The sequence below is a fragment of the Myxine glutinosa genome, unplaced genomic scaffold, assembly GCF_964187855.1.
Source record: "Myxine glutinosa unplaced genomic scaffold, kmMyxGlut1.1 SCAFFOLD_2048, whole genome shotgun sequence".
NCBI classification, from domain to species: Eukaryota; Metazoa; Chordata; class Myxini; order Myxiniformes; family Myxinidae; genus Myxine; species Myxine glutinosa.
In genome coordinates this window covers 22,501-45,621 of record NW_027618143.1, presented here as the reverse complement: position 1 = coordinate 45,621, position 23,121 = coordinate 22,501, and the positions used below count along the sequence as shown (strand labels likewise).

Genomic DNA, 23,121 nt, shown 5'->3' with positions numbered 1-23,121 from the left:
CGCCATACATCTCTAAGTTTGTAATTTTTCACAAGTTGTGCCAAGGACTTTGCACTGGGTACAAGTGGCTCAGGAGTGTTCCTGTCCAGTCGAGGGTTGAGTGTGCAATTATAGTCTCCCCCCATACAAATTACACAAGTCAAATCAACAGTGCTTAAACAATCCGCTAACTTTGGAAGAAATAGAGCCCTTTCAGCACTGTCACTGGGGCAATACACATTAATAATGCTAACCATTTGATTGCTGCTAATAAAATCCACCACCATCAAGAAACCCTCACAAATCTCTCTGTTGTGAATCTCAGATGGTTGAAGGCGAGGATACAAGATTATTGCCACCCCCGCTTTCGCTTCTTCAACCGCCCTGGAGAAAACATGGCACCCTTTAAACATTCTGCGCCACTCGTCTTCACAAGATTGGTTGATGTGTGTCTCTTGTAACATGAAAATATAAAAACTTTTCTTTCTCAAATAGTTGTGACACCTCCAGACGCCGCATACGGTTGCGACCTCCGTTTATGTTGAGAGACGTTACCTTCATTTACTCTTTATTAATTTTCCTCCTCTTGGAGTTATTTTCCTGCCTTAGTGGCACACTTCCTCAACAGCTGAAATTGAGGTTCGGAGATCCCAACTCGCTGGGGTTCACGAATCATGTTTCTAGTAGTTTTTAGAAAAGCATGTAGGTTTCGGAAATAATCCTGAATTCTAACATTCCTTTTCCTGAAGGATTCATCGAGGAATTTTTAAATTTCATCTTCTGTAACGACAGTGTCCCCATCCTCATCCTCTTGGGCACAAAACCCACTCACACTAGCAAGTCGGTCTACTGTTTCCTGTTCACCCATTGGTTGTAGGGAGGGGTCTACCATTCCATGTATCTCAGTAGGTGAGGGGGGGGGGGTGGTCAACTGTGTCCCGATCACCATTAGGTCATGGGGAGGAGACTATGACATCATCCACCCCATTAGGTGGGGATGGAGGAGAATCTACAATCACCTGGTCTCGATTTTCTAATGGTCTCACCAAACAGGGAAAGGAACTCTTTACGTGTCCGTAAGCTCCACACCCATAGTATGCCATGACGTCCGTGGAGGCATACATTCTATAAGTATGGCCATTAATCTTTGCATGCAAAACTACATTTAGCTTTTGCTCATTTTGGGGCAATATCATGGTTTTTCAACACTAACACAAGTGCGAAAAGTGATTTTTCAACACTAACACAAGTGCGAAAAGTGTTTTTTCCACACTAATACAAGTGCAAAAGTGGTTTCCTGCACCAACACAAGTGCGAAAAGTGATTTTTCAACACTAACACAAGTGCAAAAAGTGGTTTTCAACACTAACACAAGTGCGAAAAGTGGTTTTTCAACACTAACACAAGTGCGAAAAGTGTTTTTTCCACACTAATACAAGTGCAAAAGTGGTTTCCTGCACCAACACAAGTGCGAAAAGTGGTTTTTCAACACTAACACAAGTGCGAAAAGTGGTTTTTCATCACTAACACAAGTGCGAAAAGTGGTTTTTCAACAATAACACAAGTGCGAAAAGTGTTTTTTCCACACTAATACAAGTGCAAAAGTGGTTTCCTGCACCAACACAAGTGCGAAAAGTGGTTTTTCAACACTAACACAAGTGCGAAAAGTGGTTTTTCAACACTAACACAAGTGCGAAAAGTGGTTTTTCAACACTAACACAAGTGCAAAAAGTGTTTTTTCCATACTAATACAAGTGCAAAAGTGGTTTCCTGCACCAACACAAGTGCGAAAAGTGGTTTTTCAACACGAACACAAGTGCAAAAAGTGTTTTTTCAACACTAACACAAGAGCGAAAAGTGGTTTTTCAACACTAACACAAGTGCGAAAAGTGTTTTTTCCACAGTAATACAACTGCAAAAGTGGTTTCCTGCACTAACACAATTGCGAAAAGTGGTTTTTCAACACTAACACAAGTGCGAAAAGTGGTTTTTCAACACTAACACAAGTGCGAAAAGTGTTTTTTCCACACTAATACAAGTGCAAAAGTGGTTTCCTGCACCAACACAAGTGCGAAAAGTGGTTTTTCAACACTAACACAAGTGCGAAAAGTGGTTTTTCAACACTAACACAAGCGCGAAAAGTGGTTTTTCAACACTAACACAAGTGCGAAAAGTGTTTTTTCCACACTAATACAACTGCAAAAGTGGTTTCCTGCACTAACACAATTGCAAAAAGTGGTTTTTCAACACTAACACAAGTGCGAAAAGTGGTTTTTCAACACTAACACAAGTGCGAAAAGTGGTTTTTCAACACTATCACAAGTGCAAAAAGTGTTTTTTCCCACTAATACAAAGGCAAAAGTGGTTTCCTGCACCAACACAAGTGCAAAAAGTGGTTTTTCAACACTAACACAAGTGCGAAAAGTGGTTTTTCAACACTAACACAAGTGCGAAAAGTGGTTTTTCAACACTAACACAAGTGCGAAAAGTGGTTTTTCAACACTATCACAAGTGCAAAAAGTGGTTTTTCAACACTAACACAAGTGCGAAAAGTGGTTTTTGAACACTAACACAAGTGCGAAAAGTGGTTTTTCCACACTAACGCAAGTGCGAAAAGTGGTTTTTCCACACTAACGCAAGTGCGAAAAGTGGTTTTTCAACACTAACACAAGTGCAAAAAGTGTTTTTTCCACACTAATACAAGTGCAAAAGTGGTTTCCTGCACCAACACAAGTGCGAAAAGTGGTTTTTCAACACTAACACAAGTGCGAAAGTGGTTTTTCAACACCAACACAAGTGCGAAAAGTGGTTTTTCAACACTATCACAAGTGCAAAAAGTGTTTTTTCCACACAATTCACAAGTTTTTTCACAAATTCCACAAGTTTTCACCTGTTTGTTTGTTTGTTACTTGCAAAATTGAAGATTTTTCAAGTATGTTGGTTGGTCTTGTGCGTTATTCTGTCTGTTTGTCTGTCTGTCAATTGCCTACAGGTCACAATTTTAAACCGATCTTCACGAAACTTCCCCAGATGGTAGAGTTGGTCATACGGAAGAAGCCTATTGATTTTGAGGTCAAAGGTCATCTTGAGGTCAAATTTCTAAAATTGTCATTTTTCATCCAATTGACCTGAAAATTAAACAGCAATTGCATAGTACCTCACTGAATTGGGAAACCAACTATTTTAAGGTCAAAGGTCAAATCAAAGTCAAACTTCTAAAATCAATTTTCATTTGAAAATCATCAATTTTTATCCTATCAAATTGAAAATTAAACAGAAATTACATAGTGCATCACTGAATTGCAAAAGCAACTATTTTAAGGTAAAAAGGTCAAAGGTCAACGCAAGGTCAAACTTCTAAAATCAATTTTCATTTGAAAATCATCAATTTTTATCCTATCAAATTGAAAATTAAACAGAAATTACATAGTGCATCACTGAATTGTAAAAGCAACTATTTTAAGGTAAAAAGGTCAAAGGTCAATGCAAGGTCAAACTTCTAAAATCAATTTTCATTTGAAAATCATCAATTTTTATTCTATTAACTTGAAATTAAACAGCAATTACATAGTTCGTAATTGAATTGGGAACCCAACTATTTTTGAGGTCAAAGGTCAAAGTACAACTCAAGGTCAAACTTCTAATATCAATTTTCATCTGAAAAATCATCAATTTTAATCTGATTGACCCGATCTATGATCAAGATGGTCAATTTTAATCTTAATGAAATGGACAATTTGATGTAACTATGGCAACTTTTTTTGGGGGGTGGAGGTGGATTTTGCAAGTAGTGCTCTGCATGGCATCTTCCTGTTTGTTTGTTTGTGAGCATGATATTTCTGGTTATCTCCCTTTGTAAATTGCTATTTAAACATGCGACTAGCTGTGCTCGTACAATGATGTTTTTTCAGCGTTTAAGGGTTACGCGTGTGTTAGCAAGACTTTCCCTAAACGCCTTTCATATATTTGGCCCTTAGTGTTTATCTAAAACCGAGTACAAAACGTCCCTCAGACCTTTCATTGTGTAATAGGTCATCTTGTTTGTCATTTAAATTTTGTTTATTATTTTCACGTCATTTTGTTTCTTTTTTTGAAAGAAGAACATCAAATATGACCAGACTTTCTTCTCGATATTCAAAAGAAATCGTGAGCAAGCTTTAATACCACACCTTACTACTGGCATCAGAGATTAAGTTGGGATTCTGTACCAGCAATGTTATAACTGATTGTCATTTGTGTCATGCGTATTGATTATGCAAAATGTTAGATATTTCATGTCATGGCAAGAAGGAAATCACAAAACAATATTTATCCATGCCAAACAAACAACTTTCCATCTTTGACAACAAGCAGATATGAAAAGAATCCATCCTAAATTGATTTTCTCGACTATGTAAACAAAAACTAGAGGTTCCAGGGAACCTGAACAAAACTGGTCTATGGTTAGAATATGCATAATAGAACCACAAACTATATAGTTTATATGTGCTAAAAATATATGACAAAAATTGATTTTTCAATATGGCCGTCCTGCCGCGCCCATTTTTGGGCGTGTAACGCCCAAATGCAATCCCAAATTAGTTTATGTCTTAAAGATGCTGCATAACAAGTTTCATCAAATTTCATCAATATTTGTGTCTTTCAGAGCGTAGACGTCAAATTGTTTACAGACGACAGACAGACAGACAGACAGACGGACGACGGACACTGGGTGTCGACAAAAACTCAGCTGGACATAGTCCAGTTGAGTTTTTTTAAAGTACAACTACAAAACCACACCACCACAACCACCACCCTGAAAAATTTGGTTGGTATGCGGCAAATGTCAATTATATTGTCTCACCGACAGCACAAATACGTTTAATTACAGCTAGAACAGCGCTCGGTAGAACACATAGCTCGGATCTGGATCTGGACCTGAACAAAAATCGAATCGGCTTGTTCTGGACACCTACCCAACTCATTGACCTAGTTTTGTCACAACTCGTCAATAACTTTATGGTATATCGTGCTCTTTATCGTTTTACACTCAATGGTGTCGATTAATTTACAAAATTTAAAACATCTCTTATGCAGAGCAGGTTTGGATCTTCATGAAAATCAAATCGATTCCTCTCTGTCACACATCCTGTTCGTCCGAATCGTCCATAACTTTTTGAGATATTGTGCTACATATTATTATTGGCCCGAACTCAAAATGGTGAAGAATCACTTGTAAATTCTAGTATCCAGATCTGGATCTTCACCAAAATCTAATGAATTTGTCCTCACATACCAAACCTTTCGACCAAATTTCGTACGAATCCGTCCACAACTCTTTGAGATATCCTGCTCACAGACAGACAGGGGTGAAAACATAACCTCCGTCCATCCACCTTAGGTGGTGGAGGTAATAACAATATGGTCATAATGATACAATTTTATACTGAAATTCAATCAAAAATCAAGTTGATATTAAACCCTAAGATTTGAGTGAGTGAAATCCTCATTAATCTACTTCCTATACAAGTACATACACCACACTTCAAACAGGCAAACGTGTTCTCACCCTGATAACATTCAGTTTGGGTAGGAGAGTGCAGTCTGCCAGTGTGAGATGGTTTCCATCTAGAAACGAACGTTTTGATGGACCTTCACCAGGTTCTCTGGGCAGTGGACTCGTCAGGTACAAATAAAGGATCTCCAAGGTATGCATGAGTGCCCGCTGCTGTGCTATAGCCATAGATCCGGAAAGAAAACACAAAACCAAAATGGACAATGTGAAAATGAATGTTTGACTGAAATTATCATCTCTGAAAAAATTCTCTGAAAACAGATGTGTTTCTGGGTCACTGGTCATCATCAGTGTAGAGTTTATTTACCAGAAATTGAGCTACTAACCTGTCCCTCTTAAGATTATATCTATAGATGACACATTAAATGTTGAGAGCATTGACTCTGTGCCACACCAACACTTGACTCCAAACATCATGACCAGTGGGACATCTGCCACCCGTCCATCCTGTTTGCGCATCAATTATATAGTTAAGCGGCTTTCTGAATTTCAAGCGGGAAAGCAGATATTAAAGATAAAGTGCACTTTTGGCTTAGTTGCTGTCAGTTAAAGACACAGAGACATCCATTGCACATAATCTACATAAAAGTGGCTTTTGCTTGAATTATTCAATAAATAAATCAATTAATTGAAGAATGCGTGAGCAGTACTCGTACTCTTTAAAAACTGTGTGTACAATCCAAGTCCCACTCTCCCTCCCCCCAAACTCCTTTCTCCCGGCTGAGGTACGCACAACTCGCACAGTCCCAGGTCCACCACTCTCCAAGCCGAGGGAGCGAAGCTCGACTGGCCAATTTGTATTTACGGATATTTTCATTTATGGAGTTTTGTGATTTTTTCTCCTGGAATTGTGTTTTGGAGTTACATCAGTATGTGAAATTTATACTTTCTAGCCCATCTAGAAGGCACTAAACATTTATATCAGTGAGTGAGTGGTTATGTCATGGAGCTTTATCTATAAGATACACATCTATAAATGGATTGAGGTGTTTGCTGGAATGTTTGTACCAGCATTGCTCGCCAGGTTGGTGTTCCGAATGTATGCCGAAAATCTTGAGAAGATGTCACGACCTGCAGAGTTTGATCCTGGGTACTGCACCGCCAGCTTGGGATACCTTGAAGGAAAACAGGGTTGTGAAAGGCAGAGACATGTGCAGTTAATTTGAGTGTTTTTGAAAATGCTAAATAAAAACGAAAGGTAATTTTTTTTATAGCAGGGCTGTTTGGGGGGGTGGGGGGGGGAAATATAGATATGATAAATAAATAAACTAAAACAATTAAAATATAATAGATATTTAAAATAGGAGAGAACAGAAAGGAGAAATGTGAAGGGGAGAGAGAGAGAGAGAGAGAGAGAGAGAGAGAGAGAGAGAGGAGGAAAATGAGGAGGAAAGATATATATAATATAAAAGTGGAAAAACAGAGTGGGGAAAAAGATTTTTCACGACAGCGGATCTAACTTTCCACCATCAACTTTTCCATCCTCACCAAAGAATCATGCACGTAAATCTATCTGGAAATGGGAGAATGCCATCAAACAGGGGACGAAGGCACTCCAGTGGTAGTGTGGCGACAATATTCAATATCTACCCGACATAATCAAGGATACCCATCACATCAACCTGGACTTATTCAATATCTTCCCAACATAATCAAGGATACCCATCACATAAACCTGGACTTACTCAATCTCTTCCCTACATAATCAAGGATACCCATCATGCACCCAGGATCTTATTCAATCTCTACCCTACATAATGAAGGATACCCATCATGTACCCAGGATCTTATTCAATCTCTCCCCTACATAATGAAGGATACCCATCACGTACCCAGGATCTTATTCAATCTCTGCCCTACATAATCAAGGATACCCATCACGCACCCAGGATCTAATTCAATCGCTTCCATACATCATGAAGGATACCCATCACGCACCCAGGATCTTATTCAATCTCTACCCTACATAATGAAGGACACCCATCACGTAAACCTGGACCTATACAATCCTTACCCTACATAATCAAGGATACCCATCACGCGCCCAGGATCTTATTCAATCTCTACCCAACATAATCAAGGATACTCATCATGCACCAAGGATCTTATTCAATCTCTACCCAACATAATCAAGGATACCCATCACGTAAACCTGGACTTATTCAATCCCTACCCTACATAATCAAGGATACCCATCACGCACCCAGGATCTTATTCAATCTCTACCCAACATATTCAAGGATACCCACCATGCACCCAGGATCTTATTCAATATGTAACCTCCATATTGCTTTCATTGCAAAAATAAATTTTGAATGCTTTATCATTCAGAAACCGTTGTGGCCTGTTTCAAGTTCCATTGCATTGCTGCACAGACCGAACAGCAAGAAAAAGGCAAGGCACAAAGTATACCAAAACAACAACCAAAAAGGTTTATCTCTCGAGTTCTTTAAAAGTGAAATTCAAGTGGGAAATTGGTGAATTAAATTCAAATATTTATCAAGCCACAGAGCTCACAAAATGTGTTCACAGCTAGAACCAACATGGCAGAGTTCCGAACATGAGGTTTGATTCGATGTTGGGCATTTTGGGTTTTTTTAAAATCGGTATCTATATATAATGAAAGCAGATCGCACAAAAAGATGAAAAAAATGTTTATTAAATAAATTTAATTAAAGAATACCAAATGCGCCCAACCAGTTCCACCAGGCATGAAAAAAGGCCTGCAACAAAATGGCGGCTTAAGACTCCTGCGAGGTGACAGTAGACTGACCAAGATGGCGCACCACAATCCTGGTAAGGATTTCTTTTGTATTTTGATGATGATCATCTCGCTGATTATCTTCAAAAGGTGTGTTTAAATTCACCCATACATCCGGTATTCATTCCTGCACTCCCGTGGAGGTCCGTTCATATGCATGCAAAGCTTGGGGCCGCTAGGTTTCATGGTTTTGGAGTTATGGAGGAGACACACTGATACACATGCACACTTTATCTTTTATTATTATAGAGATGGTTGGGAGACAGTGGCCATAATTATATAATAATAAGATCCCTGACAAAAGGAACTTCATTGCAGGAGAAGGCCATCAGCACTTGCACAAGGGTTGCCAACCGATGGCTGTTTGTCCATGCTATATCCTTTTTAAATGCTGAGCATCAAGCAAGTAAGCAACAAGTAGCATTTTCAAATCCATTGGTAAACTAGAACGCCACTCAGTAGAGCGCATATTCCCGCCGTGGGTTTAGTTGGAATAATACTGTTGTGGTTTTTAGAACCCTCCACTTTGTAAATATTGTAATATCCCTTATAAATAATCCCCTGTAAATATTCCCATTTTTGTGTAAAGGTCAAAGGTCGCACCCTAGTTAGGTCATATTGCAACACGAAGGACACCATAGGCTTCTTCTTTAGTTATCTCATTAGTATGTGTTCTAGTTAAGGTCTGTTCCCAATAGTTGAATCTGCATTGCATTAATCAAATAAGATAGGCCCCATTTCGCTCATTATGCACTCTCTCTCTCTCTCTCTCTCCAAATTATCACGTGGCTGGGTTAGCAGCGTTCGCTGCATTGAGCCGTCATCGCTGCCTTAGCGCTGGCTCCAAACGCCATTGAACATGAGGTCAGGCTTGGAGAAGAAGGGGGCGGAGCGGCAAGAACGAGGTGTGGCCACGTCAACTCACCACCAGGGTGTGGCCGGTAAGCCCCCACCAGCCAACCAGGGCTGAGGTGAGCTCGTTAGTGGGCGTAGCCCTATGAGGGCAGCTTGATTTCAACGCACGATCATATAAGTGCGAGCGCCAAGCCCTTTGATGGACTGCGCGAGGGGAGGTAATTGTGAACTAACTGCGTGGGGAGCACTCGATTGATTGTCACTGCATTGAGCGATCTGCGCGAGGGTACCCTCTGAGATGAACGTTGGGCGAGAGAGAGTTGGCACGAAGATTATGTACGTGGCGTCCCAGTCCCTCGCATAATTATAAGGTCCAGTCGCGCGCCAACGACACGCGAAGCTGCCTGCCATTCTTTGCAGCGGATCCGGAGCCTGGACCGGACCCCATCGCCTGGAACTTTCATCCCTGCTATTCCCCATTCGTGTAAGTGTGTTTGTACTGTACTGGGCGTGTGATAAAATAAGAGTGTTTAAGGATTGCCCTGTGTATCTGCTTCTTCCTCTTCCTGTACAGTCTTACCTTTTGTTTCTTCCTTGGTTTTGTACATAATTAATAAACCTGTGTTCTTCCTTCTTATTCTTTTGGGTTTCCTCTCATCCAGTCGCTTTAGTGATTTCTCCATTGATATACATGGCACGATTTGGCCAACGCTCAGGATCGGGTTAATTTTATTGCTAACGGCTCGAGCTTCGGATTGCTAAACCACTCGGCAATCTTCCATCTTGTCCGTGGCTCGAGCAGAAGTATCGCCCTGCTTTGCGAAGAGGTCGGCAAAGGTATCTGGGAACCCGTTGACCAGTCACCCTGATCAACCTCAACCCCGCAAAGGAGCGCGATATCTTCTAGGACTCGGACGGCCAGCTTAATAGACGAGGGGATTAAACCCCCCTCGGTAAGGGGAGCGCCGTAATCCGAGATCCGCAACAATACGTTTTGTCTAACATCCCCTCTCCCCAAAACAATAAATGAAAAAGAAAGTAAGCCCTAATGGTCAGAGAATTTGTTTTGATATATCTCGGGATTAGAGGAGAAAAACATCATTTAAGAATAAGAATAAAAGCTTTAATGCAGTAAAACAGAAAAAAATATTTCCCAAAAAAATTCCTGGATCCGGAATAATATCCTGAGCTTCACCAAAAACTAATCAATTCTTCCTTATCCCAAGGGCAATCATCCCACCAACTTTCATCCAAATCCGTTCAGAACTTTTCCAGATATCTTGTTCACAAACACACAAACACACACACACACGGACGGACAGGATCGAATGCGTTACTCCCTGGCAGGAGTAATAAACCCGAAAACCGCAGAGCCAGAACCAGAATGATTTATTTGGCCTGGGAAGGCCATGCGAGGTTCCTTCTTCTTCAGCCTCTAACAACCCTGGGTGAATATGCGATCTTTTAAAAAAAAAGTTGGAATTTTGCCAAATCTGTTTTATTCGTTTGTTAATATACCTCAGCCATTGACAAATCTGGAACTAAGTCTTTATAAGTTCATCAAATACTGACACCGTGAATGAAATTCGCTGAGATAAATGTTGATATCTCTTCTGAGGTTAAAAAAAACAGTTTTAAAGCATTATACGTATCAAACGATACATTTTATGAAACGGGGAAACCTAATACACACTTTGGTGGTTTTAAAATGACAGAATATGTCTTTATTAGAAAAGAAAAAAAAAGAACCTTGAAGACGACGCTGCTAACAAAATACACCGCTCTAATGCGTAACCACGAGTTTAAACGACATTTACAACAAATATGAAAACTATTTTCATATCACAATGTTAAATATAGAATATATAGAAGATAATGTTTAAAAAAAATGAGCCCTGTCTTCCAATGGTAAACAATCCTTCAAAAAATTCCTGGATCCGGAATAATATCCTGAGCTTCACCAAAAACTAATCAATTCTTTCTTATCCCAAGGGCAATCATCCCACCAACTTTCATCCAAATCAGTTCAGAACCTTTGCAGATATCTTGTTCACAAACACACGAACACACACACGCACACACACACACGGACACGATCGAATGCATTACTCCCTGGCGGGAGTAATAATAACATTGATATTACAATGAATAAATTCATGTTACATGTTGTGTAGTCTTTGTATCTCGACTTTGAAGTGTTATCATAACTAGGATGCTAAAGTTACGTATTGCTCAAATTACTTCATACGATGCCAGGCATGTATGACTGACTGCTGTCATATATGCTCGACATAACTGCTTCCATTGCATTGTTTATGAAAGTTGTTGCATTCTCCATAAGGGAATACACCATGGTAGCCAAACATTCAAGCAGGTATGTTACAGAGAGAGAGAGACAGAGACAGAGACAAACAAACCTTGGAGGGCAAAGGATATCTTCAAGGAACTCTTCAATCATGAGTGTGTCTGTTTTGACTCCACCATTGAAGGTCAGGAAAGGTGGCTGGGTACCAGTGGTAAGTTGGCAAGATTAGCAGATTTTCTGGAAGAGTAATTAAAAAAACAGTTTTGAAATCTCTAGAGCAATTATTTATTTATTTTTTTGCTTTGTCCCCACACACATCCCTTCTTCCCTTGATGACAAATTTCAATGGGTAAAGCTCAAAACTGAATTGGTCGTTCAATAACAAAGTGGAACATTAAAGTTGAGATGTGCTTGTCATGTTCAGAAAATACACACATCCATGCTGTGAGACACACCATGCAGAAAAACACCTCACCACCACATAATTAAAAACACCTCACCACCACGTAATTATAAATACCTCACCACCACGTAATTCAAAACACCTCACCACCACATAATTAAAAACACCTCACCACCACATAATTAAAAAACACCTCATCACCACGTAATTATAAATACCTCACCACCACGTAATTCAAAACACCTCACCACCACATAATTAAAAACACCTCACCATCACGTAATTAAAAACACCTCACCACCACATAATTATAAACACCTCACCACCACGTAATTCAAAACACCTCACCACCACGTAATTATAAATACCTCACCACCACATAATTAAAAACACCTCACCACCACGTAATTAAAAACACCTCACCACCACATAATTATAAACACCTCACCACCACGTAATTAAAAACACCTCACCACCACATAATTAAAAACACCTCACCACCACATAATTATAAACACCTCACCACCACATAATTATAAACACCTCACCACCACATAATTCAAAACACCTCACCACCACGTAATTATAAATACCTCACCACCACGTAATTCAAAACACCTCACCACCATGTGCTTTAAAAACACCTCACCACCATGTGATTTAAAAACACCTCACCACCACGTGATTATAAACTCCTCACCACCACGTAATTATAAATACCTCACCACCACATAATTAAAAACACCTCACAACCATGTAATTATAAATACCTCACCACCACGTAATTCAAAACACCTCACCACCACATAATTAAAAACACTTCACCACCACATAATTAAAAACACCTCACCACCACATAATTAAAAACACCTCACCACCACATAATTCAAAACACCTCACCACCACATAATTAAAAACACCTCACCACCACATAATTATAAACACCTCACCACCACATAATTCAAAACACCTCACCACCACGTAATTATAAATACCTCACCACCACGTAATTCAAAACACCTCACCACCATGTGATTTAAAAACACCTCACCACCACGTGATTATAAACACCTCACCACCACATAATTCAAAACAACTCACCACCTCGTAATTATAAATACCTCACCACCACGTAATTCAAAACACCTCACCACCATGTGATTTAAAAACACCTCACCACCATGTGATTTAATAACACCTCACCACCACGTCATTTAAAAACACCTCACCACCACACAATTCAAAATACCTCACCACCACATGATTCAAAACCACCACAACGTTATTAAAAACACTTCACAACCATGGAAACAAAAGTTTTAGGGAGTCGTTAAGTGAGAACACAGACACTGCCCAGTTGTGTGTAGATATATAGACAAATGACTGTACCCGAGTTGCCGTTTTGTCATGGTTTAAACCAATCATAATTCAAACAATAATTCAAAATATTCAATATTCAAATGTATTTGTAATATACGTGATATCACATTTTATAAACAATTGAAGTTGAAAACTTAAGTTGAAAAAAAAGATTTTCCCCCAAAAAATAAAATAATAAATCCCAGCCAATCGGTCCTCGGCTTCCTTCTCAGCCTTCCTTCCACCAATCAGAGGGAAGCTTCTTGCCCCACCCTCTACCAATCGGCGGGCTTCATCCTGCCTCGTCTCCCTATTAGTGGTGTCTCATCCAATAGCTGCCCTCTGGGCATGTCTATTGCCTGCTTGCTCAATGTTTTATCGCCATGTTGGCGCAATGCGTGGGCGCTTCCTGCCTGCACTTCCGGTGAGTTTTATTGTGGGGGGAATTTTATTAGTGTGTGTGCTGCTATTGGGCATACCTAGTGTCTGTTGGTGTAGTGCCATAAGGGACAATGGATAAATCACAAGGTCTCACACACAGGGGAATTAGCATAATCCCTACTCGAGTGAACACGAGGCCATCCTTGTATGACCACAAATGTACGAGCTTAATCCGACATCCGGGCTAGACAAGTCCTCTACTTATGTACATCAAAATGCTTGTTCTTCTTCACAACAATCGGGAGCATGATATTGACACAGATCTACCTGATCTATATATTACTCTACCCCAAAATTCACAACAGTATTGTATTTTTAAAAGTCCATTCTCCTGCAGAAGAAAACACTTATGCCAAAACAAAAATACTGACAATAAACATAATAATACAGGATGAATTACATATAATGACCACTCAACTGCCACACGCCACAGTGTGCAACAAAATTATGATGTCACTTAAAAATACACTCTTATGGTTTAGTTTTGGAAGAATAAAGTGCACTGTGCAGAATTATAGCTTATCAACAGGGAGGAACAACTGACAATAATCGCAAAGGTCTAACTAGAGTGGCCTCAAAATGAATATCGCTGGTTAGATTTCTACCTCCAGGGTGATGTCGTGGAAGTGGTTTTGGACTCAAGACCAATGACCGGAAAACAGGTTTACAAAGATCCAGACTTTATTAACTAGTTGTTCACTTCATTCAAATACTAATAACTACCGTTAACTCAATGGACCAGATAGCTCTATCCGCATAGTCCCTCTTTCTCAGCCGATGTTTCTCCGTAGCGCCGTACTCGTTGGTATTCGTTCGTTCATCGGGCAGGGCTTCTGAGGACAAGTGCTCCTGAATCAAAGTCTGTTCTGGTTTATATCGGCACACTTGAGTTAATCCCTTCTCCGCTGAAAGGTTGCTCCGTCATCCCGCTCGCCTTACTGGCACCAACTCGCTCCCCTCCTGCTGTGAGTTATATTTGCCTTACAATAGGAGAGTGCTCTAGCCTGGGGCTGTGACCAGGTGAACAAGTCATTACTACTTTCGTGCACATTCCTGACATTCATTTCAAGTCGTTGGTTCTTCCTCGTTACCAGTTCCAATCAATGAGTTACCAGTTCTAATCAATGAGTTACATTTCCACAATTCCCGCATCTTTTTGTTTTTGTTTATATTAACCATTAATCTAAACATCAATATAAGTAAACAATCAATCACTCCATGTAAACATCAATACAAGTATAAGTAAATAATCAATCACTACAAGTAAATATCAATACAAGTATTCAAACCATAACTTTGGTAATCCACTTCCCTTAGGCATACACCGTCCTCCTGCAAGAATCACAAAACATTTCGTTGGTCATTGACTCCTTCCATATTGTTCGATCTATTGCATTTGCATCACAAATATCTTTTCAAAACAACACTTCACCATCACCAAGATACAACAATTTCACTTCATCTTCAAGTTTTGTAAAGCATCTGCAACATCTGGCAAAAATGTTTGCCTCTACACAAATGTTGACTCTTTGTTTGAAAGGAAGGGCTGATCACTTGTGTTTGAATCCAGGTATGAAACATTTTCTCCTAATGTCTTCGTAGCACCTGCACTACTTCGTGTAGGGTCTTGCTGTTGTAATAACTGCATGGAGTCATAGACTGACCCTGCTCTCCATGTAGCATTCTTGCCACTCTTGCTGTCGCATAGTAATTTCCTGAACAAGGCCTTTGCCCAGTTGTAGTCGACTTGCCTCCTCCCTCATTGTGAGTGGGCAGCAAGTATTGGTGTGACGTTGATTGGCCAGCAAGATGTGGAACAGGGATGCCGGATGCATCCACAATGATGTTGGGACCATGGTGTTCAGGTCATTCATGGTCCATACCAGGAGCAACCAGCAGAATCGCGCACAGCTGTTGTGACAAGGGCACAGCCGTTTGTTTGCAGCTCCATGCTGGTTCCCCGGAAGTTGGTGAAGTAATAACATATGTCCCCGCATTTCACAGAGGTTGCAGGTAAAATGTCGTTGTCCTGCAACTTCTGATGTGATGAATGTTCGAAGCCTTCAAGCTTCAAGTAAGTGATCGCCTTCCTTTCATATGTTGCAGTGTGATCCAGGCAAATGGTCACATAAATTTCCTTGGTGAAGGTAAGCATCCATCTCCAAGTTACATGGGAGAATGTCTTCATCATTCTTTGAGAAAGAGGGTGTATGCCGCGATTAACTTCATTTTAGCCACAAATTTTCTTTCTCGAACTTCTTCCCACTTCCGTTAGCACTCCCTTCAAAATGTGATCTCGTCTTATCCTTATGCTCAGTCACATCTGAATCTGCTTTCCACACACACTGAATCAGACAGGGTACATCTTACCATGAAATCAGCATAATCATGTATGTCTTCCGACAGTTTCACATTCAACAATTTGTTGTTTTTCCTTAAAACATTTAAAAGTTATATTCATTTATATGCGTCACACAAATAATATTCAATCAGGTATGTATTTCACTACTAAACTAAGAATAGCATCCACAAATGCTTTCAGGTTAATATAGTTCAAAAATTAACTCATGCAGGTATTTTAGCACTACTCTAAGAAAATAAATTGTATATGATTACAATCACAAACGGGAATATCTAATTCCCAACAACAATTTTCCCAAACCAACAAATTAAGCATAATGTATTATTACCATAATTCCTCTCCACTTTTTCTTTTCCCTTTTTTTTTTTGTTTTCTAACAGTGTGTCAGTCGTGGTGATATGAGTTCACTGATCTTGTAATTGACACAACTCATAACATTGTCGTTATGCCATTATCTTAATTCTACTGTATTCATTTGAACATCACTTGATTTAATCTTTTAATCTCAGTATTTATGTCGCCATAAAAGTCTACCTTTTCTGGTTCCACATTTCTTTCCTCATTTGTAACTTCATGCGTTATCATCGTGTTGTTGGTTACCTTATTCAAACACACCGTCACTAAGGCTTTCAAGCAAGCCACCACTAAAACAATTGCCAATATAACTACTAAACCCACAAACAAGTCTGCTACTCCTTGTATATATTCATACCTATGACATAATTATATGTCGATGACATTCAACATTATATACCAAACTAACAAGCTTCCTAAAAGGTAAATAAAGAAAATCCCTTAATATGTAACATAAATCAGATTATTTGTCTTACCCTGATCCCCCTATCTCCCGTGGTCGAACTAAATCCCCTAATCATGAGTGTAGTTGTGATACATTATCCCTCATGTTGCGCTAATATCAGTAGATAATGGTATGTCATGTAGGCAAATAAATGTCACTATCTTCCCTAATTCAAGTCGGAATATTAAATGTTGAAAATGTAATGTTTATCAATGCAAGAGGTGTTAAAATGTAATTCAAATGAATGTAAATCACGACTATCATTTATCCGCCACTGAATGTTCTGCTGGGCTGCTAGGTGCAGCCTCATTTTCTGTGGGATCGTCCATCTTAGCCCCATGTGCTTGCTTGCAATGAGAGGCATGAATCCAACTTTCTATTTTGGGTCCATATTTGTTCCTATTCTTATCAATCTCCTATGGTTTATCAATTTGTTCCAAGATACCGCAACCAAAGGTTTTAACCAAAGCTCTACCAAACTATTTCCAATGTGAACAAAAATGCCAGTGAAACAATGATTCCAATAATTATCTTCAAGGGGTCAATAAATTTATTCTATAACCAGATCTAATTTTCCCATCCAATAGTTTGCCTTGCCACATGCCATATTATAACACTTTAATAAACCTTCGAAAAATGTTTCCCATCTCAACAAATTTCCTTTTTACAAATAGCCATGTGTAACTTACGTATTTAACTACAATATCCTCTCAATTTGTTTGGCCTAACTGGCCGCAAAAGTGGCTGCCAGCATGCAGTACCGTTTTTTATCTACCAAGGAAGTGCTCGTCCACACAAGACCTCTACCAAAATGTTGTTTGTAAAAACAAATCTGGGATTTCTGATTACATGGATGCACTCTCAGGACATTTTCAGGCTGCTGTTAACAATCCACTATGATAAATTAATTCCTTTACCCAGAATCAAATAATTAGTACAAATTGAGGATATTATCCCTATCACATTCATTTATAGATTCATTATGTTGGATCTAATTTTTCAATAATTTTCCACTGCTGCAAGGAAGAACAATAGCTCTCATAAGTCTTAGTAATATCGTACTTAATTTACCCAGCATCGAATAATTTATTTACTATCCTTTCTCATCTGTTAACCAGTGACTTTGTTTGAACTCCAGAACTCAAAACTCACAATAGTTCAAACCAGCAAAATTTTCTTTACTATTTTCCCATATCATCTATGCCTAATACACATCCATACATACAGCACAATTTATATGCTGATAAAATTCAAGTTTATATATATAAAAATCCATGAGCAGAGTACTCTGGGAAGTCAGTGTAAGACTCCCAAATTTGGCTAATTGTGTACTCCCACATTTTTATGAAGCTCATATCCATAAATAGCTTTGATTCTCATATAAATTCTATCAAAATGGAATCTCAAGATTACTCCCATTTTTTACTATCAATGAATTTACTATCAATGAATGGCTGCTCATAACTCAGCAAATCAAATTTTTTTATATTCCATCTCCCTTGACAAAAATGATAATGTTCATAATCAAATTATATTTCTATTTTATTTTACGAATTCTCTCGATATGTGATCCCATCCACATGGAACTATCTATTTTCAGACAAGGCACACTGTCGGTGTCAACAATCTTGTAAGATTGATACACAAAAACACACACACACATGCATTATGCATATTTGTTTGCGTTGGAACCATTATTTACAGATCAAGATGGGTGTCAATTTTATTTCAATTTCATAAAATTTGTCCATCAAATTTAAAATGCTAATACACAAATAGACTAAAAGTCTATTCTTAGAAAACCGCTATGATGTCACATTGAAAAACACCCTTTCAGTTTCCACAATAATTTATCCAAATTTGACTACCAACCCATTTGTATGTCAGTCGACCACTGACCTATCAATCGTGCGGAACAATAGTCCGAAATTCCCACCTGATCATCATGTGACTCTTGTCACTTGGTTTGCCAAAAAAAAATTGCAAAGCAATTGTTCCAAACTTTGTAAATTTAAAATTTTGTGCCCAACATAAAAGATCCAATTTCAGCATTTGATCAATTAATTATCAATTTGCTAACAAGCAAAAGAAAAAATGAATAATTCTTGCTCCGAAAACTTTTCAGACACAAGAATCATCGACAGTTATTCATGTTTGTCCAGTAATCTAATTTGTTGAGGCCAATCGTCATTTGGGATTTGTCGCAATGAAGGCCTAATCGTTGTCTGAGGTATCGGTCAGCACTGGTACCCTTGATCTTGGTTTACCCTATGAACTCGTCTTCCTTTTGGAATACGGACATCCTCTTTTCCAATGTCCCATCCGTCCACACTTGAAACACCGGTTTCTGTCATTGCCTGGTCTGTGCACCTGTGCACTTGTATTGCTGGGCTGCATCTCTACATCCCTGAGTTGCCACTGCAATCTCTCGTTATCTCCTGAAACACGAAAAAATTCTCTGTATCGTCCTTTTTGGGGAGACAACTGGAAATCAGATGGGACAACTGTCATTTTCATTCCTAATTTCGAGGGCAGTTGTGCATTTGTCTCCTCCACTGTATCCTGTATCCTTTTTATTTTAAATTCTAGATCCGTTATCCGTTCTTGCTGTTCCCGTTGTCTGGATTCACCATCCCAAAGATGGAATGCAAGCCAGTCTACCGTTAGATTCTGTCTCTCCCTGGCTTTCAATCTTTGTCCCAATCTTTCCAATCGACTTCGCTCAAATGTACCATCTCTTGGAAACTCCTCAGCATTTCCCTTTGTCCACAAATACCAATTCTCGACCTGCCTTATAGCTTCGGCACCATAACGGTCGTACATATGATATGTACAAGTACCTTTTTGTGGAATCTCTGGTTGTCCTTGTGTATTCTTGCAGGTTCCATTTCCCATTCTGCCTTTTATCAAAGTAGCGTTGGATGTGTTGTAGCTTGTTCCTCTAAAGCTTCACTCGTACCTCCAGGAAGGATCTCTCCACCTGTTCAAACGGTGATTTCCAGAGAATCTCTCTCACCTGTGGCTTTTGCACAATCCAATCTCACAGATCAGTATTTGCAGATGAGCCAGAGGGTCAGTATGAAATGGGTGAATCCTCAGGTGTCCGCTCTGTTGAAGGGGAAATCACACAATGGTAACCGCACATATATATCTATATATAAACTCACCACCTTGCTCAATTTTCCAAGGTTGTCTTCACATTGATAATATCTCACAAAGATATCAAAACTTCTTTCTTGAGGCCGCATTTTCATCAATCAAACAATCAATATATTCAATTCAATTTATTCAGTTCAATTTATTCAATTAAATTCATTCAATTCAATTTATTCAGTTCAATTTATTCAGTTAAATTTATTCAATTAAATTTATTCAGTTTAATTCAATTATTCAATTTCAATTAATTTCTCAATATTCATCAATAAATCAAATTAATCATTTTGGATGACTCCTTGCATAAGCCCTTTCCCCAATGATGTCAGGACAGGTCCATCTATTGACTGAGATTGAAGATCATCGGTCGTCACCTCTAGTTCATACCTCATGTCAATTGACGAATCACTGTTCTGTCCTAGGGTCATATCTGACATATTTTCCCATTTTGTCTGGTCTCCACAAATTTTCTTTGCAACCACTAAAGGCAACTCATCCTTCATTCGTGAGACAGCCAAAATGGATGGCAGATATTAAAGTTCTTTGGGAAAAAGATCTCATCATTTTTCTTTTAATAGTACCCAAAATCTCTTGGCAATATAAATTTCGTAAAACTCCTGAAATGGGACTGTCAAATTCCTTCAATCATGCTAAATTTTGAAACTCCATCACTTGTAATACCCAATTTATCCCATAGGGCTTGAAAGTTCTTTCCCAAGTTCGTGCAATCATTCTGCATCGGAACCCTATGATATCATTCATAATAATCATCATGATTTTATAATCATGGTCATATCATAATCATCTATTTGAAAAACAAACATTTCCTTTATCACCACAGCTATGTGGTATACTCAACAATAAATAAACTGTACATAGCAAAAGGCTACCTCCTGACCACTTAGTATTCCTATTGACAATAAGTCATAACAATATCGAATAATCATTAAACAATTAAAAGAAAAATCGCTTCTACTGCTCCAGCCGCAGCATTCGTCATTTTGTCTGCTCATTCGCGTGACCAAAACGAAATAAAGGGAGCTCAACCATTACACGGCGCTTTTAATGGCGCATGCCATAGGAACTCAACGCAATTTCGATTCGGCCAGAAAAACGAGCAAATTTTGCAGGATGTTAACTGGAATTTGTCGTGAAAATATATACAAAATATACAAAAATATATACCCACAAAAATAAACAACAAACCCAAACAAACCCAAGGTCGACCATATTACACAATATTACACCATTTCAGGTGACATGAGAAAATCGTCATGATTGCTGAAATGTTCCAGGGTTTATGCACAGCTTAAAAGAGGTATGCTTTGTGGTGTTGCCCACCTACCACATTTAATTAAATTACCACATTGAATTAAATTACACCATTTCAGCATCGTATTGATTGCTGGAATGTTCCAGGGTTTATACACACCTTAAAAGAGGTATGCTTTGTGGTGTTGCCCACCTACCACATTGAATTAAATTACCACATTTAATTAAATTACACCATTCTAGCATCGTATTGATTGCTGGAATGTTCCAGGGTTTATACACACCTTAAAAGAGGTATGCTTTGTGGTGTTGCCCACCTACCACATTGAATTAAATTACCCATAAACATTTCTTCCGTTCAACAGAACAAACATTTCCTATATCATGACATGTGCATGTCTTCAAAAAATTGTATGACCACAACAACAATGAACAGAAAGAGTGAAATGTAAAAGTAAAACGAATTAAAACTGCGGGCAGTGATGATCCGGGGACCATACCGCTCCATCCTGATTGGACGGGTGCATGCCAGAGTCGTTAACAACGACAGTGCAGATCCGATTGTTCAAAATTTCAACTCAATTGATCGGAAAATGAACGCAGGGATGCATTTTAAAGGTTTTCAAGAAATCCACCATGGCCGCCATGTCACGTGACTTATGATGTCATAATTAATATATGCATCCAATCAAGTGACTTACGATGATTGGTCAAGGTATCAAGCTCATCTGACCAACGGTTTGGCCTGCAGGTCGACACCAAGTTCATGGTCAGAAGAGAAAAAATGTAATTAATTAAATAAGTACTTCATTAATTTCTAATAATTAAATAACTCGTGAATTCTCATCCGATTCACTTAACATTTGAGTGTTCCCAAAACGTTGCAACAATGAAAGTGAAACGTTGTAGCGACGTTGTGGAAACGTTAGCAAAACCCAACATTTGAATGTTCCCAAAACGTTGGAGCAAAACGTTGCAACAACGAAAGTGAAACGTTGTAGCGACGTTGTGGAAACGTTAGCAAAACCCAACATTTGAATGTTCCCAAAACGTTGGAGCAAAACGTTGCAACAACGAAAGTGAAACGTTGTAGCGACGTTGTGGAAACGTTAGCAAAACCCAACATTTGAATGTTCCCAAAACGTTGGAGCAAAACGTTGCAACAACGAAAGTGAAACGTTGTAGCGACGTTGTGGAAACGTTAGCAAAACCCAACATTTGAATGTTCCCAAAACGTTGGAGCAAAACGTTGCAACAACGAAAGTGAAACGTTGTAGCGACGTTGTGGAAACATAAGCAAAACCCAACTTTGAATGTTCCCAAAACGTTCCAACAACAAGTTCCAACAACAAGTTCCAACAACAAGTTCCAACAACAAGTTCCAACAACAAGTTCCACAGCAAGTTCCAACAACAAGTTCCAACGGCATGTTCCAACAACAAGTTCCAACAACAAGTTCCAACAACAAGTTCCAACAACAAGTTCCAACAACAAGTTCCAACAACAAGTTCCAACAGCAAGTTCCAACAACAAGTTCCAACAACAAGTTCCAACAGCAAGTTCCAACAGCAAGTTCCAACAACAAGTTCCAACAACAAGTTCCAACATCAAGTTCCAACAGCAAGTTCCAACGGCATGTTCCAACAACAAGTTCCAACAACAAGTTCCAACAACAAGTTCCAACAACAAGTTCCAACGGCATGTTCCAACAACAAGTTCCAACAACAAGTTCCAACAACAAGTTCCAACAACAAGTTCCAACAGCAAGTTCCAACAACAAGTTCCAACAACAAGTTCCAGCAACAAGTTCCAACAGCAAGTTCCAACAACAAGTTCCAACAACAAGTTCCAACAACAAGTTCCAACAACAAGTTCCAA

At 39.0% G+C, this 23,121-nt stretch overlaps 1 pseudogene; it reads right to left on the bottom strand.

Moving 5' to 3' along the window:
• Positions 1-5,503: 5,503 nt before the first annotated feature.
• LOC144889240 (chloride intracellular channel protein 4-like) lies at positions 5,504-13,905 on the bottom strand (annotated as a pseudogene).
• Positions 13,906-23,121: the final 9,216 nt, after the last annotated feature.